Source organism: Rousettus aegyptiacus, unplaced genomic scaffold, assembly GCF_014176215.1.
Source record: "Rousettus aegyptiacus isolate mRouAeg1 unplaced genomic scaffold, mRouAeg1.p scaffold_m13_p_2, whole genome shotgun sequence".
Taxonomy (NCBI): Eukaryota; Metazoa; Chordata; class Mammalia; order Chiroptera; family Pteropodidae; genus Rousettus; species Rousettus aegyptiacus.
This window is the reverse complement of record NW_023416295.1, coordinates 131,035,224-131,052,427: the sequence shown is the minus strand read 5'-3', so window position 1 is coordinate 131,052,427 and position 17,204 is coordinate 131,035,224. Positions and strand designations below refer to the sequence as shown.

The window sequence follows — 17,204 nt, the reverse complement described above, 5'->3', positions numbered from 1 at the left end:
GTCCGCGCAGGCGGGAGGCGCGGGGACTCCCTGATACTCCCGCCAGCTGATGCTCCCTGCCTGTAACTGGAGCTGAGTGTCGGGGCCTCATCTCTCCACCATCTCTGCCTCTGACAGACTTCATTTGTGCCTCTGCCTCCTTTCCACTCCCTCTTTGGACAGGGCTCTGATTTTGGTCTCCATCTCTCCTTCCCCTCTCATTATTTCATCACACACTGACAATGTCTTGTCTACCCTACCCGGCTTCTAACAGGTCCCCTGGGCCTTAAATTCCTATGGGCCTTTGGGCAAGCCAGGTGGGCACGTCTCCTTGCCTCCATTTTCTCGCCTGTGAAATGGGAGCAAGAGGCCCCTCACTGCCTTGTCATAGAAAGGGGGTGTAGGAAGATGCAGCTTCTGATTTTTATAACCCTGCCAGGTTATAACCCTTTCCAGGTTTTTATAACCCTTGCCAGGGTTTTTGTCTTTTCCCACACCTCTTTTTGCTCCCTTTCCACCTCCACTCTCAGCTTCCATCACCCCGACTCCATCTCCCCCCACCCCCTCACCCCAGAGGCTCCCCAATGTCTTTTCCCAGGCTTTTCCTTAGGACTCAGCCATCACCAGGCCCATTTTCCCACAGTTGCTGCAGTGTTACTGTGGGGCTTGCAATCTCAAGAGCTGGACTCGAGTCCCAGTTTAGTCACCCACTGGCCCATGGACTTTGGTAAGGCCTTAACTTCTCTGAGCTGCAGCATCTCCTGTGAAAAGGAGGATGACAACAGAGCTCTCTCCATCCCAGATTGACTGTAAGGCACACAGGCTATGGCAGTGGATGCCCCTTGAAGACCATGAGGCACTCCAAGTATGCAAGCTGTTATTACCTGAGGAACCTCCTACCAGAGTGTCCTGGGCTGCCTTACGGTGAGGACTCAGGGAGCTGCCTAAAAAAAGGATCTGAATCTTACAGGGTGGGATGAGAAACCAAGTCCTCGTGCAGGTGGGGGTGGCCCCTTACCATCTGCTTCCCTGTCAACAACCAGTTAGACCCACCTAATGATGCGGAAGAAAGGGCCCTAGGTAGGCAGGGAAAGTATTGAAGGCTTTATTCTGCCTCTACTTGCCCTTTGGCCCTGCTCCCTACACACACACCTAAGCCTGGGCCTCCCTCTCCAGAGTCTTTCTCAGCCCTTACCAACCTGAATTCCTCTCTGTCCCCCCTCTCTTGGTTGGGAGAAGGAGAGAGGGGACAGAGAGGTACCTCTTCCCACAAGCTGCTCCCGTACTCTCCAGTCCACGCGCCCTCTCCCCTGCCCCCCGAGTACTGCTGCTTGAGCTTTGCTTGGCCATTCCAGGTTCTGGCCTGACCCTCCCTCTCCATATCTGTGTTTTAGAATGTTTTTCTTCTGTTTGACAGCTCAAGTGCCACCTCCTCCAAGAAGCCTCTTTGACTCCTAATCAGGATTAGATGCTTCTCTTCTGCACCTGTCACATAGCACCGTGAGATTTCTTTGTCTCCCCATTAGACTCTAAGGGAGCCTGTCTGTAGCAGGTTTTGGGTCAGCAGCACTGAGTACCAGGCACGTGAAACACACTCCATATATCCCAGCTATTACTACTACCCAGACATGTGGTGTTACACAGAGCCTGACTCTATGTAAGCCTCAGTATTTTCATGTGTTTGTGTATCTCACCTGCTCCTCTCCCCATTCATTTGCCTCAGCTGCACAGGTCTCTTGGCTGTTCCTTGACTGAACCAAACATGCTCTTAGCTCAGGTCTTTTGCACTTACTGTGTCCTCTGCCCGGAATATCTACAGATTGCTGCAAGGCCTCTGCTTCATGCCTCTGCTCAGACACTGTTGGAGAGGGCTTCCTGATCCTATACAAGGAGCAAGGCCACCATCATACCCTCAGCAACTTATAGGACAGCACCTTTTTCCTAATCCACCTTATTTTTTTTCCTATGGCAGTTTTTATCCTTGACATATATTTTTGGTTTAGTTGCGCCCATCCCCGCCCCCCCCCCCCTTTCTCTTTCTCTTTCTCTCTCATCACCATTAGAATATCAGCTACATGAGAGGAGGTGGGGTTTTTTTGGTAGGGGAGAAGGGTGAGGTCGTCATTGCTTTATACCTATGGGTTAAAATAGCACCTGGCACCAATGTAATAGGCACTTGATACATGTTTGGATGACTGAAGTACATTATACAAGATCCTTATATTCCTCAGACATTTTGACATGTCAATGCTATGATGTTTCTCGGATGTTAGACTCTGTTACCTTGACGTCACTGATATGTCCCAATTGTGTGGTCTTTGGACATTGGAAGGTTTGTCTAACACTCTTCTGGCCACTGGGGGCAGTAAGGTGTGGTGGTCAAGAGCACAGACTTCAGAATCAGGCAGCTTTGGTTCTTATCTCAGTCTCTCTATTTAAACACTGGACAAGTTAGTTCCCCTCTCAGAGCCTCAGTTTCCTAATGAGGAATAGTGATAATACCAATTTTGTAAGATTGCAGAGCATATTAAATGATAATATATGTAGAGATAGCACCTAGTGTTAGCTGTCCGTATTAGCTGTAATGGTTCTACAAATGCTTAGTGAAATAATTTATTTACCCCCTCATAAGCAACTCAGTTTCACTGTTATTCATTCATCATGTGCGTCCTGCTTTTTGCGACACACTATGGTAGACACTTTAGTGGTTCAAAGAGGAATGAGATGTGCAGCCTTTCTTCGAGGAGGAAAGGTTCATTCAGAGCTCGCCGTGTGCCACGCTGGGTGGGAGCAGGGAAGGCAGGGCAGCTAGAGGGAGAAGTGCCTGAGAGGAGGCGAGGGGTTCCCCAGCGGAGCTTATTGGCTTCACGCCCTTAAATTCCTAGCGGGGAAGAGGGAATGGGCTTTATTCTGTTTGTACTAGATGGGGCAGCGGGGAATTTCAAGGTTTTTTTGAGCAGGGAATAACATGTTCAAAGTCATGCTTGGGAAAGACCAAACTACTGTAATAATTTTTGTCATTAAAGTGTTTTCTTAAGCAAGAAGGGAAGAAGGACCAGCCTGGGAGAAACGTGTGGGAGGGATTGAAGACGCATGGACGAGCGCAGAGATTTCGTGATAGTTCTTGTGACAGAGGCTCACAGCCCAGACTCTAGAGCAGGCTGCCTGGGCTCAAATCCTGGCCCTCAGGTGCTTCACTTCTCTGTGCCTCGCTTTCCTCATCGGTAAAATGAAAAATGAAGGCTGTGAGCTTGTATTGGTAAAGCCCTTAGAATGGAGCCAAGTATATAACAAGTGTTCCATATGTGTCCGATAGTTTAAAAATAAGACAAATGATCCAGGGGCAGAAAAATATGGAGAGAGGCAGACAGCTTGGGGCAGAATCGACAGGACTTGGGAAGTGGGACAAAGGGAAAAGGGGAGTCCGAAGGGGTAGAGGTTTGGAGGCTAAGTCCCTGGGAGAATGAAGCTGTTATTAAAAGAGAAGAAGGAGCTGATTTGTTTTTAATCAGGGTCAGGTTGAGTTTGCAGTGCCTGTGCATCTTGGTGGAGATGTCCTGTAGGCAATCAACTAGAGGCTCCTGGTATCCAAGAGAGGTCCCGCCAGGGTCTTACGCAGCCCTGGGGCACCATGCACTGCATTTTAGGAGATCGCCTTGCCCCTTCCCACCCTGCAGCTCAACCCTGGCATCGTGGAGTTAGGCATTGTGGCTGCCAGGGACTGGGCTGGATTTGGGGGTTTGCCACTCCATGGTCATTCTATATGAACAGTGGCTGAACCTTGAGTAAGAGAGGACATCCTTGGAGAGTGAGGCCAATGAGAGAAGAACAAGGAGAGGCAGCACCTGGGAATGGGAGAGACAGAAGGAAGTTATTTTCTTCCTCCAGAACTTCCCTTCAAAACCTCTGGCAGGCTGCTGTGAGAATGGAGAGATTCAAAGACCACATGGGGAGGTTGTAGACCCAAGCCATTTCCTCTCCCCTCTTTCCAGGCCTACACCATGGCGGCCCATCCCACTCCATGTTCCGCTCTGGTTGCCAGCCAGCTCTGTTTGAGCTGAATGCTAGGGAGGGGAGGGGGCTGAAGGTGTGGCCAGAGGTGGTGTTTTTCGTTTCACAGCCATAAAAGCAAAAAGTGACTTACCCCAAATTATATGACGTGTCAGGGGCCAAGCCAAGATGAGAAAAGTAAATGTGACCTTCAGCTCAGGGACTGTCAGCCCAAGAGTGTGTCAGTGACAACACTTAGACTGGGTGTGGAGGTGGAGCTGGGAGGTTCTCGGGCTTCCTAGATGGGAAAAATCAGAGCTACCCAGGGACCTCTCCCCAGATCCTTACCCATACCCCTTTCCCTCACACAGACCTGCATACTCAGCCTGCACCAGCCCCTGCCCCCTGAAGGGTAAATTTGAGGCCAGTGATAGCAGAGGAGTGCAGAAGGAGATGCTAGAGCCCAGGTCACTCACAGTAAGAAGGTTTCTGCAAGAGATGGTGGCCCAGGTGAGCTCAGGCATCCCAATGTACTGTCTTGAGTGTGCCTGGGCCTCAGCTATGGCTGCTGTCCCTTACAAATTTCAAAGACCACTATTGCCCTGCAGGTCCCTGGCCCCCTACCTCTCTCACTGCTATCCAGATAACCCCTTCCTTCCCATCTCCCCCTCCCTACCAGCAGCCCTACAGCAAAAAACCCAACATCCTGTGCTGGCCAGCCATAGCCTGTTGTGTAGTCCCTCTGAGCTGGAGTTTCCATTCCTGCCTCCTCAACCCCCTCACTCCTGATGCACTGCCTGCCCAGATAAGGTCTCCAGAGCACAGGGACGCAAAGCATCTGGCAAGCATCAACACCTTGAATATTACCCTTCTTCTCAGCTGCAAGATTGCTTAAGGTGCGGAGCCACATTCCTATCCCTCTCTTGCCCATCCTCCTCTTTCCTCCACTACTCCTGGGCTCTTGCTGGGAGCTGGGAAGCGGGGGCAAAGTTCAGGAGAGCTGATTTCCAGCCCCACCTGCTCTGCTGCCCTCTGCACGTGTGGGCCCTTGAGAAAGTCATTTCCTTCCCTTGGGTCTTGGTGTTGGTGCCCACCTTCCTTGATTCCTGGGACAGTCACGGGTTCTGTTACAATCACGTGCTGTGTTACGTGTATGTGCCTTTCTGCTTCTCGCCCAGATAGAAAGCTTCTTAAAGGTAGGACTATGTATCTTGATCCTTCCAGCCCCCACCCAATCTCTTCCACTTGGTAGAGTTCAGTGGTGAAGAATAGAGGTTTTGGAAAGTAGGTCCATTTGGGTGCAAAGGGTTGACCTTAGGCAAGTCATCAAATCTCTCCAAGCTTAGTTTCCTCATCTGTAAAATGGATATTCATTAATTCATTCATTAAACCAATATTTAGTGAGGACCTACTACATCTCCAACATTGTTGTATATACAGCAGTGAACACAGAAGACACAAATCTCTGCCCTGTGGGGCTTGCTTTTTAGTGGGGAATGTTAGTACCTGTCTCAGGGGTAATTGTGAGGACTCGAGCGCACATATGGACAATGTTCAGCAAAGTGCCTGGCATGGTAGGCCTGACAAATGAGAGCTCTTGTGAGCACTCATTCAGAACAATTTATCGAGAACTTACTATACTACCAGCACTGTGCTAGGTGCTAGGGAGACAAGGATGCAGAATACCCCATCCACACCCTCAAGGAACTCATAGTTTAATTCACCTACTGTGTGTTAAATGGGTACCATCTTCATCATTGCTCAGAAGCTTATAACCAGCACGAATTTGTATTGCATGTTACAAAGAACTATAAAATTATAGAATGTCAGATGTAGCAGAGAAAGCTCTGTATCCCCAATACTCTTCAGACAAAGCCATACATGATTGACGTTTATCAACACTGTGCTTTTAGAAGGTTCAGAAAAAGGAGTGGTTGTATTTGGTTGGGAGATCAGAAAGAATTGGGGTAAGGTGGCGTTTGAACTGCATCTGGAAGGAAAGAGGAGGATTCTATAGATAATGTGTGACAGAGATAGGAAAGTAGACCCCTCAGGGGACCAGCATGGTACACAAATAAAGGTAGGGGGAAAAGAAAATATGAGGCGCCAACTTTGTGCTTAACCCCAAGATGGCCTAGCTCAGGTTGGAGGCTGGTCTGGGCAAGGCAGCTGTAGTCAAAAGTTCAAGAGAAAACTGCCCAAAAGATGGGATTTGAGGGACCCCTTTTCCAGCCCTCTATCCTTGGCCAAGACACCAGGCTCAAGATTTCACCATTAGAAATTTATTCCCTTGGGTAGGTATCCAGACTCCAGGAGGTCCTTGGCGGGGGGGCAAATCATCCTGAGAGGAATAACATGGAAGGATTGTTCTTGGCCAAGGAGGGAGTGGTGGGGAAAGGGACCTGGGAACAGCGGAGAGTGGGGTGATGTGACTGGGGTAGTAATAATAATAGCTAACATTTATTGAGCACTTCTATGCTAGGTACTGAGCTAAGTGTGCTACATAGGTTGTTTCATTTAGTCCTGACAGGAAGGCCTTCTTATCATCTCCATTTTACAGATGAGGAAACTGAGACTTGGAGAGGTTAAGTGACTTGCCCAAAGTCTCCCACAGCTGATAGTCTGCAGCCAGAACCCAGAGCCCGGCTTTCAACCACCACGCAGCCCTGCCTTGAATACTCAGTTTTCTAACTGAGGTTAATAGCAGCTCCTTCACTGAGCTGTGAGGCTTCAGTGATGAAAGTAAAACTCAGTAGTGTGATGTGTTGTAGATACTTCACACATGCCACGTCTCTTTCTTTTGTTCTGAGTGGAAAGCTCCATTTCACAAGCCAGGAGCCTTGTAAATATTTCAGTGGTGTCTCTGTGGCTGAAGCCTGTTTTCTGCAGTGCTTGGTGACAGTGAGGTCTGGGGGACACTTTGGGCCTGTTGCAAGTGTTTGATCAGCCTCATTTGGAAAAAAAAAAAAAAGACCTTATTTTGGAATTGCTGACAGTCACAAGCATGAAACAGATCTGCAAACGTTTCTGATGAGACGCCGGAGCATGAGCTGGCCTAGGGTCTCATTTCCCGAACGAGGCCGTGGCCAAGCAAGGCCTAGCAGCCATGCATGGAATCCTCTACTGTACATACTCACACTCAACCAGACTGTGCCAAGGGCTCTAAGGGTCCCAGATGGGCTACAGAGAGCCCAGGAAAACAAACAAACAACAACAACAACAAAACAAGGGAAACACACTGTACCCCTACAGCAGGAGATAAAGCTAGATTTAGAACTGAAGGCGAGTTTACCTGGGTAGGTGCCTCTGGGGAATTTTGAAATTGTTTTTTTTTTAATTTTTATTGTGGTAAGAACATTTAACATGAAATCCACCCTCTTAACTTTAAATGCACAACACAGTATTGTTAACTATGGGCGCAACCTGTTGTACAGTAGATCTCTAGAACTTATTCATCTTTCATAACTGAAACTTTATGCCCATTAAATAACAACTCTTCATTTCCCCTTTCTCCCAGCTTTTGGCAACCACCATTTGCCACTCTCCTTCTCTGAGTTTGACTGTTTTAGATACCTCATAAGGGTAGAATCTTATAGCATTCCTCTTCCTATGTTGGCTTATTTCCCTTAACGTAATGTTCTTAAGGTTCAACAATGTTACCGTATATGGCAGAATTTCCTTCTTTTTTAAGACCGAAAAATATTTCATTATATCTATAAATTCACATTTTCTTTATCCATTCATCCGTTGATGGACGTTTAGGTTTGTTTTCACATTTTGGTTCTTGTGAATAATGCTTCAACGAACATGGAAGTCTAAATATCTCTTTGAGATTCTGATTTCAGTTCTTTTGGATAAATATTCAGAAGTAAAACTGCTGAATAATACAGTAGTTCTAGTTTTAATTTTTTGAGGAACTGCCATGCTGTTTCCCATAGTGGCTGCACCATTTTACATTCCTACCAATAGTGTACAAGGGTTCTCTTTTTTCCACATCTATGCTAACATTTATTACTGGTTTTGTTTGTTTGTTTGTTTGCTTGTTTGTTTGTTTTTGGTAACAGCCATCCTAACAGGTGTGCTATGGTATCTCATTGTGGTTTTGATTTGCATTTCCCTGGTGATTGGTGACAGTGAGCCTGTTTTCACATACCTGTTGGCCATTTGTATGTCTTCTTCAGAGAAATGTCTATTCAAGCCATTTGTTTATTTTTAAATCAGGTTATTGTAATTATTTGCTTTTGAGTTGTAGAAGTACCTTATATATTTTGGATATTAACCCCTTATCAGATATATTGCTTGAAAATATTTTCTTCCATTCCATAGGTTGCCTTTTTACTCTATTAATTGTTTCTTTGCTGTGTGGCAGCTTTTTAGTTTGATGTGGTCCCACTTGCTTATTTTCAACTTTGTTGCCTGTACTTTTAGTGTTATATCCAAGAAATCATCGCTAAGGTCAAAGTCATGAAGCTTTTTCCCCATTTTTATTTCTAGGAGTTCTATAGTTTCAGGTCTTACATTTAAGTCTTTAGTTGATTTTGAGGTGACTTTTGTGTGTATCATGTAAGATAATGGTCCAATTTCACTCTTTTGTAGGTGGATATCCAGTTTTCTCAGCACCCTCTGTTGAAGAGACTGTCTTTCTACCATTGTGTATTCATCATACTGCTTTTGAAGATCGGTTGACAGTAATATGTGTGGATTTTTTGGGGGGTTCTCTACTGTTTTCCATTGGACTATATGTCTGTTTTCATACCAGCACCATACTGTTTTAATACTATAGTTTTGTAATATATTTAGAAATCAGAAAGTATGATGCTCCAGGTTTGTTCTTCTTTCTCAAGATTGTTTTGGCTATGTGGAGTCTTCTGTGGTTCCATATAAATTTTAGAATTGTTTTTTCTATGACTGTAAGAAGTGCCTTTGAGATTTCAGTTGGGATTGCATTGAATCTGTAGATTATTTTGGGTAATGTAGACATTTTAACAATATTAAGCCTTCCAATCCATCAACATGAGATGTCTTTTCAGTTATTTGTGTCTCATTTAATTTTTTAAATCAATGTTATATAGTTTTAGGGTATGTCTTTTTGCTTACTTAATTAAGTTTATTCTTATTAAGTTTATTCTTAAGTATTTTTTTTATGTTATTGTAAATGCAACTGTTTTCTTAATTTCCTTTTCAGAAAGTTTATTGTTAGTATATAAAAAGCAACTGAATTTTTTGTTAATTTGATATCCTGTAATATTACTGAATTCATTTATTAATTCTAACAGGTTTTTTTTTTTTTTTTGAGTCTTTGGGATTTTCTACATGTAAGATTATGTCATCCCTGAGCAGACAATTTTACTTCTTCCTTTCCATTTTGGATGATTTTTATTTCTTTTTCTTCCCCAATTGCTCTGACTAGAACATCTAGTACTATGATGAATACAATGGCAAGAATAGGCATCCTTGCCACATTCTAGATCTTAGAGGAAAAACTTTCAGTTTTTTACCATTGAGTATATTGAGTATGCTATTAGTAGTGGGTTTTTTCATATGTGGCCTTGACTATGTTGAGATAATTTCCTTCTATTCTTACTTTTCTGAGAGTTTTTATTATAAAATGGAATAGAACTTTGTCAGTTGCTCTGTTTGCACCTGTTGAGATGATCATGTGATTTTTGTCCTTCGTTCTGTTAATGTGATATATCACATTAATTGATTTTTATATGTTGAACCATCCTTGCATCCCAGGGATAAATTCCACTCGATCATGGTGTATAATCCTTTTTTCCCTTTTATCAAAATGATAAAAATTTATTAAAATAATTTTAAAATAACAAATCATATACAGATTTAATATATGCAAAATTTATAGTCGTGTGTAATTTCTTTTTTAAATTTTAACTTTACATTAGTTTCAGAAATATGGAACACTACACATATTTGTGCAGCATCGTTGTGCAGGGGCCATGCTAATCTCCTAACATTTGTGCTGCTGAAATGAGCAGTGTATAACCCTTTTAATGTGCTGTTGAATTTAGTTTGCTAGTATTTTATTGAGGATTTTTGTGTCTATGTTCATGAGAGATATTGCCCTATAGCTTTCTTTTCTTATAGTGTCTTTGTCTAGCTTTGGTATCAGGATAACACTGGCCTCATAAAATGAATTTGTAAATGCTCCCTCCTCTTCAATTTTTGGGAGAGTTTGAGAAGGATTGGCATTAATTATTATTGAAATGTTTGGTAAAATTCACCAGTGAAGCCATCTGATCCTGGCTTTTCTCTGTTGAGAGGCTTTTGATTACTGATTCAATCTCCTTTTTAGTTATAGTATGTCTATTCAGATTTTCTATCTTCATGAGTCAGATTTCCTATAATTGGTAGGTTGAATGTTTCTAAAAATTTATCCATTTATTCTAGGTTATCCAATTTATTGACACCGGGGAACTTTGATTTCTGACATACCTGTAACCTAGCCAGGTCAGATTCAGGTGAATGAAGCATATAACCTACCCAGAGGCAGGAAGAGGAGGTGAAGGAAGGAATATGACAAAGACTGAATAGTGTGACCTCTCAAGATGTGTCCTCTGCTTGAGGACTTTGTGATTTTAGATATTGAGGGTTGGAAGTCAGGGAGTGGGGAACTAAGAAAAAGGAACAGCATGACCCTACTAGGAGGCAGGCACTGTAGCAGGACTTAAGGTGATGCCAAGATGTGTATCCTACCCTCGAGACACTGGTCCATGGTTAAATTCAGTACGGGCCAGGCTATAGTGAGAATCATAACAGGGGAAAGTGATGCAGACGGAGGCCCAGGAAGCCCTCAAGAGAGTTGGCATTTTAACTGGTTTTTGAAGACCAGGCAGGATTTTTAAAAATGTACATTAATACAGATTACTCTTTCCAATTATATAAGTAATTAATAGATGTTTATAATTTAATTTTTTAAAAGAAAATGTAGAAAGTTAGAAAGAAGAAAATAATTATTTAGTTCTAAAACTCAGAGAAAACCATGGTTAATACAGATGTGCTTTATTCTGGTCTCTATTTTATATTATACTGCTTTCTTTTTTCACTTAATTTTGTATCTCTAGCATTTTGAAGATAGAATTTTGGCAGACAGAGTTGGCAGAAGGTGTAGAAAGGCATGCCGCAAGAAGGAGATGTCAGAGTGAGAGCATGGTGTCTCTGGGCTCTTTACATGCCCACATTAGGGTCCTCAGAGCCCATAGGTAGGCTGGACCATTGAGCTCCCTGGGCCCCCAGGCCCTCAACTCTCTGATTGGTTAATGGGCCACACCCTTGGCCCAGCCTCAGCCCATTTGCCTGTCTGGCACTCTGGGCTGGCATCTGGGCAGGAACATGAAGTTGCAGCCACCCTTCTTCTTGGCAAAGTCTCTCAAGGAGTCAGAGCCTGTTTTTTGGGTAATGGAATTGAGTTTCCAGCTCCAAGACTAACTAGAAGAGACTAGATCCCAAGACTGATAATCTAGATCCGTGTCATCCAGTATGGTTGCCATGAGCCACATGTGGCTGCTGAGCATTTGATATGTGGGTAGTCCAAGATGTGTTATAAATGTAAAATGCACACTGGATTTCCAAGGCAGTATAAAAAGTGAATGTAAAATATCTTATTTTAAAAAATTTTTTATTTTGATTACATGTTGAAGTGATAATATTTTGGGCGTATTGGGTTAAATATGTTAAATATATTAAAATTACATCTATTTGTTCTTATTGCTTTTTTATGTGACTATTAAAACAATTTAAATTACTTACCATGTGGTTGGTGTCTCACATATTTCTTTCTACTGAACCATGCTAATCTAGACTGAACTATTCCCCGTTCCCCACTCTTCTGAGGGAACACACACAGGTGAAGTTGTGGGGAAACTCAGTTGGAGAGGGATTGCGATGCATCCAGACTAGGCTGGAGATAAGGAGGGATGCTTGAGGGTCGGCTAAGCCCCACGAGGCTCCTGAGAAGAGAGTGTGGAGCAGGTATTTTCTCTTTCACCCGAGTATTTCTCTGTTCCTGTCTATTTCCCTAGTAGACTGTAAACTCCCAGAGATAAATATGACCTTGTTTTGTTCATCTTTATATCTCAATGCCAAACACAGTGCTTGCCATAGAGTAAATGCTTAAAGATGTGCACTGAGTTAAGAAATGAGGTGAGTGATAGGATAGGGAGAGAATCTAGACAGCAGAGACTGTGCTGAGATGGTGTCAGGTCTGCCTGGGTGGCTACAGCTCTCAGAATATTTGGAGGTTTTAATCCTTAAATCCTTTAGATTGTAATCTCCAGAGAGCAGGGAGGGGGCAAACTCATATATGCTAGAAGCAGTAGGTAGAAGACAACTGGGAACAGGCAGCGAGGACACCCCGAGGTCATTATATCCAATCTCCTGCCCCTTTGCCCCCTTCAAAGGAGCATATTCTTGTTCCTACAGTCAGCCTACTAGCTCTAGCCTGGTCTTTCCTCACACGCACACACATACCTAGGTGAAAGTTCAACAGGTCTCTCCACACTCAGGCCAGGATGGTTAAGGCCACTAGTGTAGCCCAGGGAGGGAGGAAACGTTCAGCTACTCCTGCCTGGCACCACTCTGCCCCCACATCAAGCCAGCGCCCCACCCTGCCCAATTCATGGGTCAGCAACTCTGAGGAGCACTATTCTTACACACCTCAACTCTCTAGGTGGGGTCCCCCAGGCAGGTTCCCACAGTCCCCACCCTCCGTGAGCCTCTTCGCCCAGCAGTAGGCAAGGCAGGGATACAGCAGGATCAGGGAGGGCCTGTGAATACAGAAAGGATCCCAGAGGAGTTCAGAGATACAGATAGCTAGTGCTGCATGTTAAGAAGCCTGTAGGGGTGGGCTAGTGTGACCTCTGTCCCTCAGTTTCTTCTTTTCGTTTTTATTATGGAAAACTTTAAATCTACGAAAGAGGAGAGAATAATATAATGAACTGCCACATGCTCATTATTTCACTTCAATGACTATCAACTCATGGCCCACTGAGTGTGATCTGTAGCCCTGTCTGTTTTTTCATAGCAAATCTCAGACATTATATCATTTCATCTGTAAATATTTTAGTATGTATCTCTAAGAGAAAAGCCTTTAAAAAATAGCCACACTACCATTAGTGTACCTAAAAAATTAACAATTGTTAATATCATTAAATATCCAATTGTTCAAATTCTCCAATTGTCTCATTTCTAAAATATTTGTTTAAATCAGGGTTCAAATAAAGTCTATGCATTGCAAATGGTTAATGTTTGTCTCTCGAGTTTTTTTTTTTTTAATTATAGGTACCCTTTTTTTTCTTTCTCCTCCTTATAACTTATTTGTTGAAAACCAGGTCATATATCGATAGAGTTTCCCACAATCTGGAGCTTGGTTGTGCCTCTGTATCTAGAAACTTGATGTTTGAGATTACTGCTAGGAGCTGGTATGTTCTTTCATCAGGAGATACACACCCTAAGCAGCTGTGGATGATCAACGCCTGGATCCATTATTTCATTAGGGCTTGCAAAACAGTAAAATTCTATTATTCCCTTTGCATTTACAAGTTGAAATGTTTTTACTAAGAGAAACTTCCCTCTCTCGGCTATTTGGTTAACCTCAGTTAACTTTTAAAAACTATACAGGAAAAGCAGATCAGTGCTTGATTCTTTCCCCTTTACAATTTTAAAAATGATGAGTTACTTTTTTAGCATCTCTAGAAGTAATCAATGATTTTTTTTTTAATCACGAACTCACGAATTTAAATATATTTGAAGTTTCACAAATCACTCCCATTGTAGTTAGAATATTTTCTTAATCATATCTCTGGCTTAAACTTAGGGAATGAGAGGCAAAATGGGAAAGTTGAAAGAACTCTGACTCTACAGTCAAACAGCCCAGGGGAGGAATCCTGGCTCTACCACTTACAAGCTTGGTGACCTTGGTCAAATTACTTCACAGTTCTCTTTTCTTCTGTTTCTCAAATAGGGAAATGTTTAGTAATAACTAACATTTATGGAGTGCTTAGCATTATGCTAAGTACTTTAATGACATGATGATATGTAATCCTCATATCAACTCAGTGAGGTGGGAGCTATTATTATCATTCCCGTTTTAGAGATGAGGAGGTAACTGAAGCATAAAGCTTGAGCAATTTGTCAAGGCTACACGCCTAGAAAGCGGGGGAGGGGAAAAGACTTGAACCCAGGGCAGTCTGGCTTCAAAGCTTACTGTCATCTAGTGGTTATTGTGAAGATTTGAGATAGTAATGATTATTCATCGTATGCCTACTGCATGCCAGGCATCATGCCAGGCACTTGGCCTGACTCCAAAGCCCACGCTCTTAGACGATACCGTATTTTCACACTGCTGGCCTGTAGTTGGTGCATAATTAGTAAGAATTATTAGTAGTTGTAGTAGTAACCACTGTGGGAGCGAGTGATGGAACAAAATCTAACCTGGAAAAGAGCAGGCCCTGGCAGGTGGGAAGATCAAGGCAGGGCCTAGAGTGTGAGGAGTGCTGTCCTTGGCTCTTGGCACTGCTCCACAGAAATGCAGCACAATCAGGTCTGGCACATGGTGAGTGGCGAAGAAACTCCTATAGCAACTCTTCCCCTAACCTGCTGAGATGCAGACCTCTTGCCTAAGAATGCAGCTGTTCTCGGTGCATTCTATTTCCACTGCTATCGTGGTTCTCATCCTACCTGCCCCATTAATCAGCAAGGACAGGAAAGTTCCCTCTGCTTCCCCAAAGTCAGCTGGCCTGGGCGACCCTTGGATAATCTTATTATTTTTTTTCTTTTAATTTTTGTTTTATTTTTTATGCCTACAACACCTGGTCTTCCTAGGTGGTCTCTCACCCAAGTACTAACCAGGCCCGACCCTGCTTAGCTTCTGCGATCAGATGGGATCAGACTTGTTCAGGATAGCATGGCCATAGCCCTTGAATAATCTTAGATGGCAGGCCAGGACCTACCTGGTGGAGAGGGCAGAGATCCTCAGTGCAGCTGGGAGGGGGAGGTATGATAACACTAAGAGCAGCAGCGACAGCTGTCATTTCCTGAGCACCCACTCTGTGCCAGGCAGGGGCCAGGCTAGGTGTTATCTTAGTTCATCCTCACAATGCCCTGAAGAGGTGGGTCTTGTTATCATCTCCATTTTTCAGGTGAGCAAACTGAAGCTAAGAGAGTTTAAGCAGCTTTACCTGAGGTCACTCAGCTAGTAGGTGGTAGAGCCAGGGATCTAACCCAGACTGCCAGACTTCACATCCATACAGAGACAAGGAAGCAGGGTACTTCGGAGGCAAGTGATGCTGGAATTCTGTGAGTAGCAAAGGGAGTGGTCATTCTCAGCAGAAGGAACAATTTGTGCAAAGGTGCAGAGGCGTAAAAGGGTATGTTCTGTTCAGGGTGGTGACTAACTCTATGGCCAGAGTAAAGGGTGTATAGTGAGGAGTGGCAGCAGATCAGGGGGAAGGGAGGCAGGAGGTGGCAGTGCTAGGGCCAAGGTAGAAGAACCATGGGTTCCACGCTATGGAGCTGGAACTATGTTCTTGGGTTGGGTGGCCATGGGAGGCATTAAGCAAGAGGGTTGATGACAGTGATAAACTTGGGGTTCCACGTTGATCTGTGATTTACAAAGAGCTTGCAGAGGTACATTTTCAGGTGGAAGTCTCAAGTCAATCCTGGAAGCCAGCCCATTCTACAGATTAACAAACAAACTCAGAATGGCTTTGAGATGTGCTCAGGTCACGAAGCAATTAACAACTGGCCCCAAGCCCAGTGCTCCAGCCACCATAGGACGTTGCTCTGAAACTCAGGGCATAGTGAATGAAAAAAGGAGGCGGGCAGGGGCTTCCTTCGGCTCCTGATTTCTCCAGTCTTGCTTTTGCTCAGTCTTGTTAGAGAATGTGAGATGAAGACCAAGTGGACCTACTATGGGTACCAGACTTATGGGGTGATTACTTAATAAGTTATATAAATGTCTAATCACTATGTTGTACACCTGAAAGTAATATAATATTGTATATCAACTGTAATTGGAAAAAAATTAAAAGAAAAACAAAAATATCAACTGGACTTAGGTCCCAGACATCTCTTTTTATCAAGAATATAATGGTAGGTAATAAGTACAAATGTTTATTGAGCTCCAACTATGTGCTAGGCTGACTAGATTAGGAGAAAACTAGACAGAGAACGACAGCACCAGGCACTCTGATAACTAATATTTCGAACCGAGGGTCCCCTGTGCTGCACTAGGAGGTGCTCCAGATCTGCCTGAAGAGCTAGAAAGGGCCCCAGAGGGAGAGAATTGCAAGATTGCTGGCTCTGGCCCTAACCACGCTGTGACCTTGAACAAGGTAGGCTTTTCTGGGAGCGTCCGTAAGTCTTGTTAATTAAGAGACTGCACCAGAGATGGAATTTTATATACCAGCAGCCTAGGAGAGCTTCTCAGTCTGACTCAGGAGATCCAGGGAAGGGACTCTGGCTGGGGTATTTTAACAAGCTCCACAGGAAACTCTGAAAGCACACCTGATTAGAAACAAGTGGTCGATCGAGATTCCCTCCAAATCCAGTTCAACGAGTTCAATACAACACATGTTTATTGAGTACCCACTATGTCAGGCTTTATTTAGAAGGTTTGGGATATATCAGAGAACAAAACAACAAGATAAATAGGTAAAGTTTCTAGGAAAGGAGAAAATAGCACTGGGCAAGGGTGATAATGTTGTAGCCACCAGCCCCCAAAAAACAAACGGCCCACCAGAACTCAGTGAGTTATAGGAAACACACTCTTTATTCAGCCAGCTGGATCTGCCAGGGGCACACAGACCCCAAATTAAGCAGCCCCGAAATGTAGAGGTACAGAGTTTTTAAGCCCCAAATCCCATTCTTCATTCTGTCTAAACACAAAGGTCTATTTTTCTTCTATTCACTACCTGTCAACCTACAGGTCGGGTGTGCAAGCGGGGGTACAGAAGCAGAAAGCTCATTGTTAGAATGTTATGTTCCTATGGGTGACAGCCTATGTTCCCATGGACATAGCCAAGCAGTAATTTTCCAGCCAGCACAATAAAGAGTGCTGGTTTGGGGAGAAGTTAGAGCAAGTGTCAGCCTCACTGAAGAGGTGGCTTTAGGAAGGCAAGGGAGTAGCTGAGTGGATATCTGAGTGGATATAAGAGTGTTCTAAGCAGTCACCTGCTAGAGCAAAGGCCCTGACGTGGGAGCATGCGTATAAGGTGGCC

General features: G+C 43.9%; 1 pseudogene; it reads right to left on the bottom strand.

The window, feature by feature from the left end:
* Positions 1–14,783: 14,783 nt before the first annotated feature.
* LOC118614829 lies at positions 14,784–14,902 on the bottom strand (annotated as a pseudogene).
* Between the last annotated feature and the right edge of the window lie 2,302 nt (positions 14,903–17,204).